The following is a 21,408-nucleotide window of genomic DNA, read 5'->3' as shown; positions in this document are numbered from 1 at the left end:
CTGAATGGCTCCTGTATGGAAGTGGAAGTACTTATTTCCCAGACATTCCTTTTATGTTCCCTACTGCTAAAATGTTATCTGACTTTAAAAGATGTTCCATCCGATTGTAAGTAATAAGTAAACTGAAGTAAACGGTCAAACAGGCATTATTCCAAGAAACTAATGTTGTATAGGACTGCTTCCTGGTGGCTGAGATCTCCGATTGGCAAAAGACAGTGGACTTTTCAGTCAGCAAGCTAGTTACCGATGGATGTGGCTCAAGGCTGACACACAGATTGACTGGTTCACACTAATTTACTTCACACAGATTCCATTTATCTCCTAGAAGATCCCCTGGCAGCAGCTTATAATGGCATATCCTAGGATGCCTGCCTGCATGCGTTTTTAAAGCGGCAGAGCTTGATGAATCTAAGTCCAGAAAACAGTTCACAGATTGAGGACTAGGTGCAATCAAAAAACATCAAGTAGCACAGCTGGGACTTGCTAGCTTGCTTGACTGGTTTGAGCAGCTGAGCATTAACTACGCTTGCTTTCCTGCTGGCAGCCCTGTGTCACTAGGACAAATCGGAGCACCACTTGAAAGAAGAAAAAAAAAGAAAGAAAAAAAGAAAGAAAGAAAAGTATTGGATCACACAAAGTAATATGCACAGCTGCAGGAATAACTCATTGGAACGTTTAACCTTTAATCTTTAAACAACTCCAGGATTCTAAACTAGCTAATACTCTATTTAGCAAGTTTTAAAGTTAAAATGTTGAGCAATTGCTTTTGGTTATTCAAACAGTACTTAAGCAAAAACCTGGAAGAAGCTGAAATAGTTTCCATTGATTTTTTTCTCTTTTTAGACAAAACCATTTACCATCTGATAACACATGCACAGAGAATAACAGACACCAATATACTGAATTTAACATTATAATAAGATGAGGTACAGATCTATGAAATCCCTCCATGGCCAAATATAGAATAATTAGCTTTAGTAGATACTAAGATTCCTAGAAGCAAAGAATTATAGAATATTATTTTTTAAATGACTGAAAATGTAGGGTTTCATTGCAGCTCACTAAATGCAGATGGACAGGAGATGATTCTTTAAAGACACTTGTCAGAAATCAAGCAAAAATTAATATTATTAGACAATTATAATATATTGTGGGAGATCCAAAGCACATTTAGTACTGATGAGGTTGAAGATTTGGCTGTAGTGTTAGTTGATGAAAAAGTAGGATTAAGGCTTTAGTATGAGTCTTGACATGATCATGTTGTCTGCCTGCTCTCTTAAGCTTCGAAAAACAGCTGGGATCATCTTCTTATAAGCTCCAACTCAAAGATGTTTAAGCAGTTCCCAATCCAATTAAACAGAGGTAAATATAAGGAAGGGCCCTACTGAGTCCAATCATCTTATTTTTTAATGAAAAACAGCATAATTGCAGGTTACACAACTCCTTAATCTCACTTTAAACCTAATAGACTGCTGTCTTATATTGCACATGGCAGGCCCAGTTAGCCTAAGCTTTCTGTATTGGTGTGCTTAATTTTTGGTCATTATCCTTTATTATGTTACTTGTAATCCTAAAAGCCTGTGATTGTGTCTAGATATTTGGTAAGGATTGTACCTGGATATACAGGGATTCATCTTCTAAGAATAATGGATTAGCTGAATCATACTGTATGACTAATATAGAGTTCTCCAGTGAACTACAATGCAGTTTGTAATTTGCCAAGTTCCTTAAATTGCTGCCTCTTTTTTGTCCCTCTCCTCTAAGCAAACTGCATTTGTGAATAGTAGCAATGCTGCTTTAGGAACCAAACTATTCATGACATTTGAAAATACAAATATGACAGGACTTCAGAAATAACTCTGCTAAATACAATTACCTGCTTACTAAAATCCCCAGAACAATTAATTGAAGAGATGAAAATCCTATTTTACAAGTGGAGTGACATCTTAAATTTAAATGTCTCTCTCACTCACACATAGTCTCAGTTAACTTATGAGTCTATAGCTCTAGGCCACTTATCTCCCACACAGTTAAAGGAGTTTGGGAGCACATACAATATGTGATCATATAGTGCCATGTTAGAGGCATTTGTCTAGGTGTGTATTTTAATAGTGATTTCACCTAATATTATAAAAGCATAAATCCATGTGTGTAATCTTCCTTCCCTATCACATAAATATGCACCGGGACATTCTCTGAGGATGCTGTGAGGGCCAAAGAAAATCTCATCAGGGACTACTTCAAATACCAGTTCCTCATGTCCATAAAAGCTCGGAGGAAATTTAAATGATCCGGAGTGAACTGTTTGAGGTAGCTGTGTTACATTATGCATGATTCTTGACTGCACAGTATTTAATTAACGATTTTCAATTACATGTTAAGTTTTGTAGTGAACTGGGGTTTAAGGCAGTGTACTACTATCTAACATATTTTATATTTATTTCCAACTCTTTCTGAAGTAGATGTACCCTCCTGGTGTAAATGGAAATATCTTTTAAACAAGTGGGTCCTGATTCTGCATTCAGTTATGCCAGTGTAAATCTGGGATAACTCTATTGATGACCCATCCACACTATTTACCTCTGTGTTGTGTAGGCACAACAACACCTTTTGTTCAGTCATTAACAAAATAGCATAGGCCACACTCTGTTCTCAATTCTAGTGGTGCAACTGAGAACAGAATGTGGGCTATGCTGTTTTGTAAATGACTGAACAAAACGTGTTCCCATGCCTAAACAACAGAGACTTAAATCTTGGAGATGATGGGCCATTAATGGAATGATCCCAGTGATTAATTTGGCCTGTTTTGTTTTAGTGATGCCAAAGAGGAAGACAAAACTTTGGGGAGCAGATCATCTGCCCTCTGTCAATATCACAGGATACAGACCCCCCAAACCAATCTAGTGTTCCCTCATCCCAACAGGATAACATTCTTAACTGCTTAACAGATCGTATAAGAAATAGGCTCTGACTAGAATACAAGATCTGAATCCCATCAAGCTTTGGGGGCTTTGAGAGCTGGAATGTTATCTACAGTAGATCTGAACTTTGCCGTTCAGACCCTTATTTGCAAGATGCATCTGTACAAAGACAATGGGTCTGAACCCTTTTGAACTTTGGGCGAGTTTGAATCCAGATCTGGACATAAACCCCAAGCAAAGATTACAGTAAAAAATGATAAACCACAATGATTCATGTGGTCCCAGAAATCTGGGGATGGGATACAGTCCATGGACAAAACCATATTGGAGCCCTCTACGGGGGAAAGCAGCTAAGGAGAATGCTGCCAAAAATGTTGGCAGTGTGGAAAAACTGGATGTGAGGAACCGTAATAAGTAACTGATTTCCCCTACAACTAGTGATGATCCACAGATGAAGTCTGTGGACTGTCAGTGCTGCTAGAGGTAGCATTAGTTCCTGCTGATTCTCTCTGTGGAGTTATGGGGAACAGTGCAGTGTTAATGAGCCAATGCAGCATGACCCCTGCCATGCTATGGTGGCTGGGTGGAAGGGGCTATAGGGGAGCATGGAACTGAATGAATCCCTACACAGAAGAGGAGACTACGGGCCAAGGCTATTATAATGGCAGTGCCTTAAATTGTCAACTTTTTGCCAGAGAGGTTTATGGAATCCTGTAGAATCGTGGCAACATTTTGTACGGAGCAATATGAACCCTGTGTGGGGCCTGCAGTTTAACTTCACATTTGTCAGTTGGGGGCTTTGTGTTTTCAGGCTGAGGTTTCTTTATATTTTTTAACAGAATAAAAATCTACACATGCACTGTGGAAATTTGTCTTTGTGTAAAGTTGTGTAAATCAGCAGAGACAAAAAGCAAATACAGAACAGTGTTGTGGTAAATGTAAACTTCTAAAAAAATAAAGGGGAAGCAGCGTTTTTTTCTTCATAGTAAAGTTTCAAAGCTGTATTAAGTCAATGTTCAGTTGTAAACTTTTGAAAGAACAACCCTAAGGTTTTGTTCAGAGTTACAAAGATTTCAGCGTTACAAACAACCTCCATTCCTGAGGTGTTCGTAACTCTGAGGTTCTACTGTATTTAAAAACTCCTTTCAGCTATGGTTTAGTTTTTCTCTGTTCCCAAATTCACCAGCAGTCATTATTGCTGTGTCACCTGAATTAGAACTCATGCATAAGACTGTATTGGTAGAAGATCCCTCTCTGTCCTTTTCATCAGACTCAATCTATAGTCATTTATATCCAGAGCAAGACAGGGAAAACCTCCAACAGTCCTGAGGGTCAATTTATTTTGGCCAAAGCATCATAACAAAAAACTATTACAGATACCCTAAGTTAGCCATCTTCTGGGTTACAAATCTTAAGAGAAAGTCTGTTCTCATTGACTTTGTAGCCAAATTTTGACTCCCAGTCTTCTGTTCATAGTAAGTGGGTCTACTATGGCTTGCATAACACAGATCAGACACAGAAAGCCAGCAATAAGTAATTACTGAATTTCTCCCCCTATCTGTTTCAAAGGGAGATGTTCAAACACTTCATAAAGAACTGCCTTAGGACAAGAATCAGACTGAGTTTGAAAAACCGCATCCAATTTTGCATCCAGAAAAAACTAGAATGAAGGCAGATACCTAACTACCAGACTGCATTTACAAATCAAATAGGCATCTAATTGACATCATTTTTGCCCACAGTTGGAGGGTGCAAAAATTGCAGGTATGAAATGAAAAGCCAGGTTAAAAATTAGATTCTGAAGGTCTGATGTTGCCTCCTGTCAAGAAAACTCCAGCTTCTCCACTTCATCATATGTCCTTTATCAAGGACAAAACCAAGAGCAATGCAATGGTTTTCTGGAGTGCCTGACATTTTTTCCCTTGCAGTATTATTTTGTTTTTCTCTTAAGTGAAGACATGGATCTCTTATATTGTGACTGCCAGGTGATTACTTATAATTAAATAATTAAGTTGTATAATAATTAACATTATACAATTTTGTACTGTATATAGATTTATCTTATCTCTGTAGTAATATTGCACAATTGCTTTTGACATCAAATTATCAATCCTGATTCCTTTTACCTACAGTGATTGAATGCCATTCTCCACATTTTTCTCTATCTAAATTTTAGATCTTTGAAACGTTTTTACGATCACCTGAAATGTTTTCTTGACCTTTCTTGTACACAAACCTCCTGCAAAGTACCTTTCATGGACATGTAACATTCATAATATATGGAAGGAGGAATGACAAATGCCTTTTTTCACTTTGTAAAGTACAATGGGATAAGTGCTAGGATGTTTTTCAGGTGTTAAGTTAGAAGGTGTTTCTCAGATTCTGTCACAACAGTGTGAATATTTATTGTGCCATGGTTACAATGCAGTTTATGTAATAACAAAGGCTATGAATAGGACCCAGGGTTTGCTCATATGTTAGTATATGGGGGCTACTCTAAATGAAGCACAGAGAATGCTGTGTTCTAAATGTCACAATAGAATTTGAGACTGTTCTAGAAATAACTTGCTTTTTTGGGACAGTAACATTGATTTTGAAACAAACAAAAATGATGTGACCCAAAACATATACAATTTTTCATAACTGCAAGATACTGATCTTACCTATTTGAACAAGAGCAGCTCTCAGCTTTGAACTGTGCTAAAAGTGAAGCTGTCCAGGCAACAATAATGTCTAATGATACTAGGCTGCAAATCAGTAATTGGTACATTGCAGCATCCTTGAATTACTTCCCACCAAAGAAAAAATGAATCCAAAGTGTCATAAAAACAATGATTAAGTGTACAAAAAAGTCACAATATTTGTATGTTAAAGAATTTGCCAGGTGAAATATGTTTCTGTGTTAACATTCAGTGACAGTAACACTAGACTCTTGAGCGGCTGGACATATTTGAAAGAAAACATTTCATTTTGATCAAACATTTATGTATGGCTTGACATTACATAGCTATTCCGTTAGACTATTTGAAACTATCAAAAGAGAACAGTTGATATCCTGGTTGGATTTTGGATATTACATACTTACCGGTGGCAGCTCTGGACTTTCAAATCTGATTGACCGCCAGACAGTTACAACACTAAAAACAACTATATATAATAAACCAAGATTCCCTAAGAATGCAGTTATTCCTGATGTTTCTGTATTTTGTTGATTTGGTGTATATTTATACAATGACAGATAATAAAACTCTTCTAAATTTTTTTCTAAGTGGTTATAGTTTGTCATGTTTCAGATAAGTACACATTTTGATACTTGAAAAAATAGATACTTTATCGCATGATTTAACAAGCCATTGTTTCAGTATGAAATTACTAGGAAGCTTCCATTCCTAAACAAGCTGTATATGCAATACATTGCTGAACTATATATTATATTAATACTTCACTGAGCATACAAACATTAATATAGGCTATTTGTTTACTACCATGTCAAGGTTATTCATCATATGCAGTGTCAGAAAGCACACGCTGACATCTCATATTGTCTGCTTCAAGGGCAAGACCAATGTGACCTTTGACTTCTTCTTTAAAAAGGATGAAATCATTCTAGAGGAATAAAGCTTCCTTTAAGAATCAATCTGCCATCTATGTTTCCCAGTTTTCTGTAGTATAGCTTGTTAAGATGTGATGGCTAATTTTCTGCTAAAAGGAGAAGTGTTTTAATGTACCCAAAGTACATTTCAGATGGGGATTCTTTTTAAAGCTTTTACTCATTCATTCCAGGATGAAAACCTGAAATGGTCAGTTCTTCATGAAAGAATGCAATAAAAGGATTTTTTTCCAGGGCAGTTGAATTTCTCATTAGGCTTCTCTTTGGGGATGAATGTGTTGCAAAGCATTGTTCAATGACTTCTCAGATCTGGAAGACACCTTGAATCAAATCAGGTTTAAAAATATTTTAGGCTCTCACTTGTTTTTCCTTGCAAAATATATTAAAGACATAAAACCTCTCTTAGTTGTTTTTGTCCTATAGTTCCTACAGCCAAGGATCTATGGAGCTGCATCAGCTGCTGGAATCAGAGAAATCCTGCTGTTGTCAAGGAAGCTACCTAAAAGGATGAGTGGAGTGAAAATGGGAGAATATCTAGGAACTGAACTATTTTGCCTTTAGCCATTTCAAAACTATTACAGTTGAAAGTGTATATTCATTTTATAATCTAATTTATACGTAAGGCAACTAATATTTTTTCCACAAGGTTAGCCAAGTACTTACTGTATGTATATTGAGGTATACGTACCATTATGTAGGTAAGCATTTTGAACTTTATCAATCCCTAGGTATCACTTTTTTTTTGAGGGAGGGGGTAAGATTCAAATAAACTGGTAATCATACTAGATGTGCAATATACTGGTTTCACTATAAAATTCAACCAACTAGAATACAACATCCTTTGACCTAGCTGATAAAAGGTCAGAAAGCAATTTTGAATAATAAATGAGACCCGCTGACCTCATGACCCAAGTCTGGCAGGGTCAGTGGCAGCCCTCTCACCAGATGCTATGGCAGATATACAGACACAGACAGCTCAGCTAATGAGTTTCCTGAATATGGGTGCTTCACTCCAAGGACATTTAAGTGCTATATACTATATAAAACAAACTTCAAAGTAATCTGCATCATATAAAATTAAAATGATATTTGTAGAGAGGTGTAATACAATTTACTTTGTAATCCTCATTAAAGCAGTCACTTCACAGCTTTTCCTAGCTGCCTGTTAGCCACAAAATTTTGTATCTGATGAATGTTTCCTTAAGATCTTTTCCCCTTATATTTATATGATTCCTATGATTGTGGTTGGCTGGGATGAAATCTCATTTAGCCATAGTCATCAATAATATATTAAAAATACAGTCATTTTATCATCCTTGAATTCATACTAAGGGGCACTGTTCTGCATGTTCACCTCTCAGCATGTGAAATTCACCTTTGGTGTGGAGGGCCAGCATCTTTCTCTGAACCACCTGAGCCCCCATAATGGTGCCATTCAGAAAGAGCCACAGAGTAGGTGGATCAAAGTGGACCACTGAAGGGGCCACACAATCCATTAAGTACATGTTCAGTGGCCCAACATTCCACACAAGTTGCACGAAAGGGCTGTGTTCGCTACTCCCTCTATAGGCTGGAGTAGCAATCATAGAGAGTGCACTACAGCCCTGGTTCCTGGCTCCAGGTTGGGAGGTGGATTTCACCTCCCCAACCCATAGGTACTTTTCTCATATAGAATCTGGTTGTGCTGGTTCTTTGTGGGTAAAGAGGATTTCACCCAGGGAGCGTGAATTCACAGAGATGTTTGCCTGTATGTTTTATATGAATTAGCATTTGAGACCAGATTTTTTAAATTTGGGGTCTGTGCTTGAGCCCAATTTTTGTGACGGGGTACTCTACAAACATTGGTAAATTAATCCTTAAAGCATTTTTGGAAGGTAGAGAAGTATTGGTTTCCTCATTTTATGGAGGGGAAAAGTGAGGCACTTGAGTTCATTATGTACTAAGGAAAAAAGTGTTTCCTTTTAGCAGTTTTAAATGTGTTGCCTTTCAGTTTAATTGAATGTTTGCTTGTTCTTCTATTATGAGAAGAGATAAATAGGAGCAAGTGGTTGATTTGCTTTCTCCAAATCATTCATTATACTCTAGATCTTCACCATGTTCACTCCTACTTGTCTTCTCTTTAAGTTAAGCACTTCTCTTTAAGTTAAGACTTTTTAGAGTCTCCTTATGCAGAAGCCCTAATCAATTTCCTCGTCCATCTCTACACTTCTCTGCCCTATTTTTGCCATATTCCTTTTGCGATAGGGTCGACAGGATGGCACACGACCCTCCCAGCATAGGATATACCATCACCGTACATAATGGCATGTAATATTTTCAGTATTGTTTTCTATCACGTTTTTCTTACACGCTGACAATGTATTGGCTCCTGTGACTGCCACTGCACACTGCTGATGACACCCCGGGATGGAATTTACCTCTGCACTGGTTCAGAGCCTAGCACAGCTATGGGGAAGCACAGTTTGTGTCCTCACAATCCTGGGACTGTCTGGGGTCATTCTGATTCTTTAAAACAGTGTTGTTTAAGGCAGCCCAGAAGACTGCTCCGATTTTGCATGCAGCTGCCCAAGGCAACCAGACCTTGAAGCAGCCAGGGAATAGTTGAGGCACAGGACCATCTTGGCCACATTTTCCACTCCCTAGAAAAATCCTTTGTTCCATTCTGGCAGCCAGGGATCAGCTGTTCACAGCAGCATCAAAAGCATGCTTCCTTTCCCCAGCCAGGGCCTTAGTGGTTCTGTGCCACCAGAGATTTCTCCCACATGGTGAAAATCATCCATTGCTTCGCATGTGCTGGGTTTATTGCAACTTTGCACTGACAAAGCAGCATAGTCTGCCCATGGTGTTTTCATGTCTCCTGTCATTAACTTTTGACAAATATCCTAATTTTTTCTGACTCACCATATTTGCTAAATGGTTCAGCCTACAAAACCCAAGATTGTTTGTTTGACTTTGATGAGAAAATGGGTTTCTTTTGCATGGAATTTAAGAGCCAAGGAGAAAAGATTAATAGGGCAATTATGCAGATATATAAGGGTAAGCAGGGAAGGAACTAAGCAGAGGTTCATTAGGGCAGGAATATAAAGAAGAGGAAGCCAGAGAGGCATGTAGAAAAGAGTAAGCCCTCTTCCTTCTCATCCAAGTTGAGGAGACAGACTCAGGAAGCACACAGGTTCCAGCCTGCAAGCTAGGAGGAACTTGGGAAATGATCACCTTGCTCACACGGAAGAATTATACTCCTTTAAAAGGCTTTTTATATTATGCACTGTTCAGTGAGGGGAGAGAACCAGAAGGAACATGGGGGACGGGGGGCATGGATGGATGGCTTGGAGCTATGCTCCCGCTGTCAGACTGGAGGCTCTGAAGTAGGCAGGAAGATGAGGCCCATGGCTCAGGAGAAGCAGTTAGTGAGGTATGGAGGTGATATAAAGAGGTGTAGAGGGAAGAGGTGTGGAAGATGGCAGGGTGCTGGGTATTTATGAACCTTTGTCATTGACTTTGATGGAATGGGATCCGGCCCTCATATGGGATTGTTCTTGATATGAAATCCACAAAAGGGGTACATGATACATAAAAGTCACCCGCTGGTTCAATGATGTGACTTCCCTAATCATGTCGTATACTCAGTATCTGTAGATTAGCACTGGGTTTTTCCTTTATGTGATCAACCGATATACACAGTATTAGAGACAATGGCCCAATCTCTCATACATGAGCAAAACTTGGAGTGAATGGCCTTTGTGCAGGAAATGAAAATAGATTGGAGAGCATTAAATCGTCCCCTCCCTATAACCTGCAGACAGCATGTGGAACAGACACACAGCTATTTTGTGTCAGAGGAGCAGCCGTGTCCGTCTGGATCCGCAAAAGGAAAAGGAGTCCGTGTGGCACCTTAGAGACTAACCAATTTATTTGAGCCTGAGCTTTCGTGAGCTACAGCTCACTTCATCGGATGCATACCGTGGAAACTGCAGCAGACTTTATATATACACACAGAGATCATGAAACAATACCTCCTCCCACCCCACTGTCCTGCTGGTAATAGCTTATCTAAAGTGATCATCAAGGTGGGCCATTTCCAGCACAAATCCAGGTTTTCTCACCCTCCACCCCCACACACAAACTCACTCTCCTGCTGGTGATAGCCCATCCAAAGTGACCACTCTCCCTACAATGTGCATGGTAATCAAGGTGGGCCATGTCCAGCACAAATCCAGGCTTTCTCACCCCCCCCCCTTTTTTCCGGGGACACACACACACACACACAAACTCACTCTCCTGCTGGCAATAGCTCATCCAAACTGACCACTCTCCAAGTTTAAATCCAAGTTTAATCAGAACGTCTGGGGGGGGGAGGGGGGGAGGAAAAAACAAGGGGTAATAGGCTACCTTGCATAATGACCTGCTACTGTAGCCTAAGGGACTGTGGTAGCAATTGAGGCTCATTAAGCCCCCTTACATGGGAGGTTTTGGTCAGTGCATCTGTGTAGCAGACCCACTAGCCAGGCCCTCCCACATCACCATTCCAGGCTGCTATGGAGAGACCTCACCATTGGGCAATACTTCAGAGACTGCTGTGTTCCCCTGCCTTCCCCCTCTATGCAGCAGGACAGCAGTAGTTAAATTTGCATTTTGTGTTCCCCATACTTGTGCAGCGGCATGGAGGGTAGGAATTGCACAAATATTTTTTCACCTCATCCATCTCAAGCATGCATTAATCTTATAAATCTCTACATAGTACACGATGAATCTGTAAATTAGGACTAACTCCAAAAATCAGCCTAGGTTGGAAAAAGGGTTTTATTGACAGCTTAACTGCTTAACCTGTAACAATGTATTTTCTAAAGCAATTAACATGCTCAGCTTTCTCTCCTAGTATATATACACCCTTACAGAAGAAAACTAAAACCCTTTTTTCACTTTAGTACAATCTGTTCAACTGTGGGCCAAATTTTACTTCTAGATGCAAGCAATTGGTTACACATCAAAGGATAGCACCTGGCTTTTTGGGTTCATCCTCTTGTTTGAAGTTAGCAAGCTACTTCACATACCTCTCCTCCCTTTTTTTCCCCCTCCTGGAAAGAGTATGTCAATACGGCAACTCTTGCCATGTTCTAATTTGAAGCTGAATGTATAATACAGTTATGTAACTCTCATGAAATAATTTCATTGCAAATTTTCTAAGTGCAGCCTGTCTTTTTCCCACAGAGGGGTGAACACATTGTAATCAGCTTTTTACCTCAGATGAGCAGTTTCTCTGTCTGTATGAGCTGCAACATTTCTAACAGGAGTTCATAAAAAATGCAAGGGTTTCCCCCACTATTTACTCCCACATTGTTTAATAAGAAATTTATTTTCTGCCTCCATTTTTGTCTCAAAGAGAGATACTTAACAAAAATCAGTGTTGACATTTGTTATTTACAAAGGTCTTTTTTTTCATGTCTTTTGAGCTTAATATATTATAAATCCTAATCAAATTTGCAGAGGTCTACAGCAACGTACGCAGTTTCTCCTATGCTTTACAGCTTTTGTGCTTGTAACGGTTTCTGACTCTTTATCAGCCATCAGGCTGAAGTCCTTTTTATACTGTATTGGGAGTAAAGCTCATTTGCAGACAGCTGCAGTGTGAGCTTCCTCACCCTGCCCTGCCATTGACCTTCAACCTGATCTAAAAGAACTACCTTCTTTCAGAGTGAGAAGTTATTCATTTACTATAATAGCTCTATTTTGGGCTTCCTCAGCAAAACCAGGCAATTGTGCCCAAATGGGATGGGGTTGCTATATTGACCATCGTTCTACAGACTAAGACAAAACCGCCAGGATATTGCAGTTAGTACTGGCTCACAGTAGGAGGCCAAAAAGTTGGTATTTAAAAAAGTATGGCTGATGTGCGGCATTAAAAAGAACAACCAAATATTGGAAGCGGATGCTTTGTCTGGTTTAACTATAAGGGCTTGCACCCAATTTATTCTCTGAACTTCAACAGATTTTTCATATGGTGAAATGCAGGCTCTTAGGAGTTAATTGGCAGTATGCTGCACTGCTTTCAAATGTAACCAGTTCAAAAGAATAAGTGAAAAACAGAAATAATCAGACTATTGGGTAATAATTAGAAATAAATAAAATGCTTCTGATGAAAACAATTAGTCCCGAGCATTACAAGTGGAAATGCAGTCCAGTGTTAAAGAGACAGTTTAGAAGCACATGGTACATTTATCACAGCTCCACAGACAAGTTATTGAGCTGTCTGTGAAAAACAGAGCCAAACAGGAAAGCTTTCAGCAGAAAGCAGTGGTTGAGGTCCTTGATTGATAGAGTTAGATGATGCAAAGCTGTCTGATAGCCTGTCTGAAAAATAAAGTGAAGGAACTCAAGGTCTTTCTTGACGATCTCTGACCACAGATGAACAGCTACTTTATTACAGCACAGATTGAGGTTACACCTTAGTCCATATTCTGCCACTTTTCGATGCACACGGTTAACTTTACCAACAATCTACTGTGTTTAACATAAGCGTCTACCATCTTTGCAGGATTTTAAAAGGTTACTACAAAGGACAGCTAATTGTACTGGTTAAAAGCTTTGCTTCTTTCCCTTTCTGTTTAACCACAGTGACTGAAAATAATATTGTCAATCTTGCTACAGACTTCTCATTGCTATGACAGGACTGATTGTTCTGGGACCAGCCTCTCTCATTTAAAAGATACAAAAACAACCCAGTTGTGCATAATAGCCAAAAATCTACCTGCTGTGCTGTTTCTTTCAGAAAGGAAGTTATTTACCTCCCCAGAAATGCAATCTCTTTATCTTCCTGAAGTCATTTTTAAACTGGAGTCTAGTATGCACTGATTTTACACCACGATTTGATCTCAGAAACTATTACATTTTAAATAGTGAGGACCGCTAACTGGTCTTTGGTGGGCTTGGGCCAACACTGGAGTGGATGAACATCCTTTGACACAAAACTTTCAAAATTGGATGCCTAAAGTAAGACAGTCAAACTCTGTCAGACACCTACATCAGTGGCTTGATTTGCAGAGGTGCTGAGCACTGCAATTCCCAGAAAACCCTGGGTGCCAGGTTTTTAAAGGCATTTAGGTCTCTAAGGATGGACAAAGGTACTTAGTAGGATTTTCAACAGCATCTAGGAGCCTAATGCCCATTGATTTCAAGGATACACAGGCATCTAGATGCTTTTGAAAATCCCACTAGGCATCTATGTACATATTTAGACACCCACATATCTGTACAAATCTGGCCATGGGTGCCTATCTATAGACATAGGCGCTTAACTTTAAAAATTCTGGTCCTAATTTCCCAAGTTATTTCCATTGCTCATTGTCACAAAATGTTCTCTAATCTCCAAAGTGACTTTTCTGTGTTCAATGAGATACAGGTTAGGAGAGATTAGGAAGGCAGGAAAGATGGTAAGGCTCCTAGTGTTTATCCTCTATGTTGCTTCCATCCCAACTGACATCTCTGGCACCAACTGAATGAAATCTCAGAAACCTTTTTTCAGAGAACATGATGCTGGGCTTGATTCTATTCCCTGCTCTATTTCATTCTATTCATTTCATCCTATTCCACCCTCATTGCCATGATGTCTGAGCCCCTTCCAGTGGTGCATTAGGTGATATGAATAACAGCGGTCATGTTTGGTTCTTCCTTGCTCCTCTGTCCCCAGAGGAAAAACTGTGAGCATAGTAAGATTTATTTTTCTTTTCTTAATACATGATATGTACACTGTACTATGTGTTTATATTAGTGAAGTCAAAGCCAAAGAAGCCTGACTTGCACTTGGAATGCTTTCATTTATATCTTTCATTTGCACCACATTTACACCACTGTAACTCGATTGCCTTCAATGGAGACACTCTGATTTACAGTGGTTTAAGTGAGAGTAGAACAGATTACAGCAAACCCCAGTAATCTTAATCTATTCTCTCTCAGGAGCCATTAGAGTATACGGCCAGATCTTCAACTGGTCAATATAGCAGAGCTCTAATGAAGGCTATGCTCACTTGCACCAGATGAGGATCTGGTACACTGGCTCTTATTCAATTTTCTAGCAATTTCTACTATCCAGTTAGAATGGTATGATCTTAATGAGGCCAGCAGACAGCATATGCTTACTTTTTAAAACTACTTTGGTTTTAATGTCTGAGTTATTCACTCCACACACCATTCTCTTCTTCAGAATAGTTTTTTCTTGCCATTATCTTAGTTTAATCTCCCCTTTAGAAACTGCTGCCTGAATAAAATCTGGTTTCGGAATTAAATTTCAAACTATCAAAGGATTGATAACAGCAATGGAGGAATCTACTTGAACGTGTGACCGTAGAGGAGCCGACACCACTTTTTAAGTTCAGAGCCACTTTCCACTAGCAGGAACTTTCAAATTTAAAAATATTTAAAAACAAACAAACCTCTTATTTTCATCTTCATCACATGCAAGCAACAAAACTTAGGGTTAGGGACAGAAAAAGAAGATAAGATAAAGTAAAGAAATAACAGCAGCGCCAAGGTTTGGAGCTATGCCATTCAGCATTTAGAAATTACAATAAAATACTATCAGCCATTTTGGGATAAAGTTGTATAATCTTGTGACTTATTTGATCAACAAAGCTCATGCAGTAGATATGTTTCAAATTAGTACATAAATACACAGAAATTTCTTCCGTGATGATACGGGGCAGGTGGGCATTTTGCAAAGAATCTTAATTCACCTTCCAGTCTGGGGCTTCATTCTCATAGCTACCAAGTGATAACAGGCTCCTTGCTCTATGAGGAGAGGTTAAAAATTCTGGGAATGTTTAGTCTTGAGAAAAGAAGACTGAGGGGAACCATATAACAGTCTTCAAATATATTAAGGGCTGTTATAAAGAGGATGGGGATCAATTGTTCTCCATGTCCATGGAGGTAGGATAGGAAGTAATGGGCTTAATCTGCTTTAAGGAAGATTTAGGTTAGATATTAGAAAAATACTTTCTAACTGTAAGGGTAGTTAAGCTATGCAATAGGCTTCGAGGGCTGGACTTGATGACCTCTCGAGGTCCCTTCCAGCTCTACATTTCTATGATTCTATGTATATAGCTTTGCAGCTCATTACTTTATAACTAGAATACATCCAATTATGCAATAACATACTTCACTGAAGGTTATAAATCATAATGTTTCAAACAATTCATATGGATTTATTTTGACTGATGGCATAGTCACTAGAATTCCTGCAATGCTTAATACAAAATGAGGTTCTTACAGTATCATTCAGGTTTTTCCTCCTCTGTTTTCTAAAGCACTTCCCACACCGTAGTACAACCTGATAAAACGGAAGAGGCTCCCAGCGGCCAGTGTTAGATATTGGTCCAATGGGATTGTGGATAATGAAATTAACATTGATCACTATCAGCAGAAAGAGAAGCTTTTGCCTGCAAACTTAAAGTCCTAAAATGTGTTAAGTTGAAAACTTATGTTCTGTTTTTCTACCTATCAAACTTGAAACTGAGATTTGGGAAGCATACTATTATTTTAATCTTGCTTTTCACTCTGCTTGATACTAGTAATGTTGTTTTGTTTTGTTTCTCTTATCCTCAGGGTATAACAATGCAAATTTCATATTGTTTCATATTTCATTCTGTTGCATGCATTTCATCTTCAAAAAAATCTTTAAACCTAAACATATCTGCTTCATATAAATAAAGGTGTTTTTAAAATATGTATTGACTTTTTTCATGTATTAAGCTTTTTGGATGAATCTGGTTGCTAAATGATTGTCCTAGAAACTGTCTTGTCATCTGGACATGTTCTTAGATTGTTTTTTTGACATGATGTCCCTGCAGAAAGTTGGGCAATGTGACATAAAGAGCATGGGTTTGCCTATCACACTGATTACTTGACGTAATAGTAAGCAAGCTTAAGTGAACTGTGTGTCTTCAATCTTTCCAATCACTTACGGATGGGCACCAGAGGATACCATCCATCATTCCTGGCCTGAAACATATGGTGCCTCAGCAATCTTAGGCTGACCTAAATTATAGTAAAAGCTGCTATGCTGTTCACAATAAGAAATTGTTGTCCACTGAATTACAGGTTTGTGATTAGATTGCTAACATGGTCAACTTGATGTATAAGTGAAGTGTCCAGGAAAGATATTTTCTAGGTTCCTTTGAAGATTAATTTATACCCTTGAAATGTGCACGAATCACAAAGTGAAAAATATGTCAAGATATTTTTTCTTATGAACAAAAAAACCACTGCAGTGGTAACAGTTATTAATTTATTTCTGGCAGTTTTAGCTAACAGAATTCAATAAACAAGATTTTTAATGGTTTCTGTTTTGTTGCAAGACTTGTATACTGCTTCACTTCTAAAAACATGGGATGCTAAGAACACTATGACAAAATTCTTGACAACAGAGCCAGCCTCACTGCTCTTTTCTCCAGAAAACCAATACACAATCTTTCAAACATCTTGCAAAGACAAGTGCATTGGACATCATATTATCTCAAATGCAAAATAAAGAAAGCTTGCTGATATTGTAGGAATGCATGTGGATATGTGTTTATCTGTTAGACCCATAGTTTAAGTGACAAAAGCATGAAGTATTTCATTTCCAATTGGACCCTAGTTTAAGAGACTATAAACTAATATATTTGACTGTTGCTCCAAAACGTTACAGTTTTTTTTTACATGAAACTAGGGTCCATTTCTGTCATCTTTATTTATTTGGCCATATTGTGAAAAAGGCTTTGCACAGCAGAATTAGGGTTCAGCTCTGGAATTTCTAGTGATTCTAGAGACATCCTATTTGAAAGGTTCCTAAATTTAGGACCAAACTATGCCTGTTTCTATGTGGGTATACTACAGGAGGAAAAGGGCACAAATGGAGCTGGGGAACACAATGAGGGGCTAGTTTGTGCTGCCTACAGTACTAATGATCCCAAGAGGTGTGCCAGATCAAGGGAGGCACTCTTTCTCCTGGGAAGCTAAAAAACAAAAGCTTTTCAGAGGTATATCAGACAGAGCAGGATACCATTTCAAGAACACCAATGCATTACATCTGGGAGCTAGAGATTCTGCTAGGCAAATACTGAAAATAATTTCCCATAAACATCTATTTGAATTTTAAACTAATGAATTTATCCATGCTCTTAGCCAATTTGTGTTCGCTGTCTGTGAAGATTCATGTGGATGCATTTTAATAACAGCAAGAATGTTCATGAAAAGCTGATCACTGGCAGACGGATTCCTCTCCCCTGACTGTGGAGCAGTTGGGAAACCACTCTGCAATTACTACTTCTCACCACTGGGTGGATTAGCTTTCATGACCCTATTACACACACTGCTATGAGCAGGGCTGGGAATGAAAGGGAGGGTTCCCTGCTGCAGTGAATCTCCTGGCACGTCACTCCCTCAGCCTTGCTCTGTCATTCCCTCAAAAGCTCCCTGTCTGATGCCGTGCAAGAATCCCTTTGAGAAAGAGCTTCATTGTACTGGCCCTTCTAATTCTGCTTTGGTTCCACTGCCAAGATATTTATCACAGATACGGAGGCAGGGTTTGTCTTTAAATTGTTCATTTTTTAAAAAAACTTTCCCAAACATACAACACAACTTAATACAAGATTATACTACATTAAAGCAAACAATTTTGCTTAGCTTCTTTCTTCTTAATCATTTTTTGCTATTCTTCTGTATCAACTGTTGTCAACGTTGTACTCCCCACTCTGAACTCTAGGGTACAGATGTGGGGACCTGCATGAAAAAACCCCTACGCTTATTTTTACCAGCTTAGGATAAAACTTCCCCAAGGTACAAACTATTTTACCTTTTGTCCCTGGACTTTATTGCTGCCACCACCAAGCGTCTAACAAATATAACAGGGAAAGAGCCCATTTGGAAATGTCTTTCCCCCCAAAATCCCCCTAAGCCCTACACCCCCTTTCCTGGGGAAGGCTTGATAAAAATCCTCACCAATTTGCATAGGTGAACACAGACCCAAACCCTTGGTCTTAAGAACAATGAAAAAGCAATCAGGTTCTTAAAAGAAGAATTTTAATTAAAGAAAAAGTAAAAGAATCACTTCTGTAAAATCAGGATGGTAAATACCTTACAGGGTAATCAGATTCAAAACATAGAGAATCCCTCTAGACTAAACCTTAAGCTACAAAAAGACATAAAAACAGGAATATACATTCCATTCAGCACAACTTATTTTATCAGCCATTTAAACAAAACAGAATCTAATGCATATCTAACTAGATTGCTTATTAACCTTTTACAGGAGTTCTGACCTGCATTCCTGCACTAGTCCCAGCAAAAACAACACACGGACAGAGAGAACCCTTTGTTTCCCCCCGGCTCCAGCTTTGAAAGTATCTTGTCTCCTCATTGGTCATTTTGCTCAGGTGCCAGCGAGGTTGTCTTAGCTTCTTAACCCTTTACAGGTGAAAGGGTTTTTCCTCTGGCCAGGAGGGATTTAAAGGTGTTTACCCTTCCCTTTATATTTATGACAACTGTCCAGTAACAAAAATCCTATAATATACAGTAGATCTGCTTAGCATATATACCCATTTTGTTTAGTAAAAGTAGAGCCTTTTGAACCTTTCCATTGGTACAAGCTAATTGCAAGATGAATCCCTTCCTATGGCATTGTAGATAGCCATAATATGCCTAGACTATCTGGAAACATCTATTTGAAGGATCTTTTTCATTTCTGTCAAAATGCAATGCTTTCCTGAAAACACGGATGAAAAGTGGTGCCCACTTAACTTACATAACAATACAAAAATAGATTGTGTTTTCAGTCTACATAAAGATTTATTGATATTCATTGTCAACATCAACCTCTCCAATCTGGCAAGATGTAAAATCTCGCCAGCAGTCCATTTTTAAAAGAAATGGAGGGTTTGGCAGTCGTGCACAATCAATTTTACAAAACCCAACAGGCATGATTCACTAAAAAGTCAGGTCTGCTTTTTTGGGAGGAGAGGGGGCTGTGGGGGAAAACAGATCAGCTGTGGGGGAGAGAAGAGAGAGAGAGTACATATATTTTCTTTCCTCTTCCAATACAGCACTGGCATGGAAGACCATAGTCCAGACAGTAATTTAATTAATTTATTTATTTATTACACAAAAGCCATATTGGCTTCAATGGGAATTCCATTTGTGAAATAACAATGTGATGTGGTCCTTAGGGATGATGATCTGTACCGAGAATGTGATGTGAGCAGAGTTTAGCAAATAGCAGAAAAAGTGTTCTGTGAATATTCACTGGCATTTTAGAACAAATTTCAATTTGACTGTACTGGCAACCTTTTTCTGTGTTCATTTTCCATTACCATATGAGCAGCCCGCCACTATAGCATGATGTGAAAAATGAATCTGAAACTTGAGTGCTCCAATAGGCTCCGCTTCAGCCAAGTACCTAACCACTTGCTTACCTTTAAGCATGTGAGTAAACCCATTGAAGTCATGGGAATATTTACATGTTAAAAGTAAAGCATGTGCTTATGTGCTCTGCTAGAGCAGGACCAGAGAGGCTGAGAATGAATTGATCTTGTGCTGGTCAGTTCTTAAGTCATCTGAGCAGGGAACACTATTACTACTATGGCTATTGTTATTATCATTATTGTTCATTTGTTTAGCAGCAACATTGTGCTCAGCTGTGCACGAATGACAAAGACAGTCCCGGGCCTGAAGATCTTACAGAAGCTCATCACTTATGGTAACATATACACTCAGAACTGGTAAACTGGAATAGTAAATATCTTCTGGGCACTGTTTGTGAGCTATTCATATAGGAACAAAAGTCAGAAAACTTTGGACAACTAATAAATTCAAAAATTTCACTAGCTGCTCTGTAACTTTTCACTGACTGAAAGAGGCAAACTTGGTGAAATTATTCCTAAGAAATTATTCCCCCAGCTATAACTGGAAGTGATATACCTTTCTGCAAAGATTGGCTAAGATTTGATTTGAGCCCAACTCCTACATCGCTCTGTCTCCTATTCTTGCAACTTTTTTTGAACAATTTACAGCAGAAAATCTCTCTCTCCATTCTGGCTCCTCCAAAAGCCTGTGAAAAAGTTGCCTTCCTGGTCCTCCATGACAGGAGCTGAAAATATATGAAATGAGAAAGGGACAAGAGGGCCGAGAGGTGATCTACATACATATACAATCACATGGAACAAGCCATATGTTATTCTTACACATGTCACAAACAGACTAGTATGGAATGTACGAGGGACTGTTTGTAGGGTTGGTCTCAGCCTAGTTATGGGCATACATTACCACTGCTTTGACAAAATATAAGAGTGTCTCCTTTTAGGGACTGGAGGCTTTCCCCTGCATCAGCTAGAGTTTGGCCCAATAACTAACTATTTCTTCAGGTATGTTCATAGCTTGCAGATTCTGTTTGTTACTTTATTGGTGGAAATTGGTGGATGGCAAAGCTGCCAAGAAGGATGTAGCAGCATCAGCAATGACCTCACAAGGAAGGACCTGATACTACCGCACCACCACACATTTGTAAGGTTGCTGCAATCAGACCTTCACTCTCAGTCAGACCGCATCATTTTGAATCTTAAAATAAATATTTTTTTGGAGTGAACTTTGTTCAGACTTCCCATTTGAGAAAGCTTTGGTGAATGCATGTCTGCATGCAGCAAGTAATGCATTTGATTTCTTAGAAGATATAGTGGAAATACAAAACTGAATGCTTTCTAGCAGCATCAAGTTTACCTGTCATGTTTGTATGTATGTATGTAGGTATGTCTATATGTCTGAGAATAGATCTAAGCAATTTGAAAGTTGCTAGTTGAAGAAAACTCATCCTCTTGCCTTCCCATTTGATGTTTGAGAATCAGTCAGCTGCAAATA

At 38.7% G+C, this 21,408-nt stretch overlaps 1 protein-coding gene across 4 annotated transcripts in view; it reads right to left on the bottom strand.

Annotated features, from left to right (window-relative positions):
* WDR72 (WD repeat domain 72) overlaps positions 1-21,408 on the bottom strand; it is a 218,622-nt gene that overhangs the window by 63,135 nt on the left and 134,079 nt on the right. The window lies entirely within an intron of this gene.

Source organism: Lepidochelys kempii, chromosome 10 (genome assembly GCF_965140265.1).
Source record: "Lepidochelys kempii isolate rLepKem1 chromosome 10, rLepKem1.hap2, whole genome shotgun sequence".
Taxonomy (NCBI): domain Eukaryota; kingdom Metazoa; phylum Chordata; order Testudines; family Cheloniidae; genus Lepidochelys; species Lepidochelys kempii.
The sequence above is the reverse complement of the archived record's forward strand: the minus strand, read 5'-3'. Positions and strand labels throughout refer to the sequence as shown.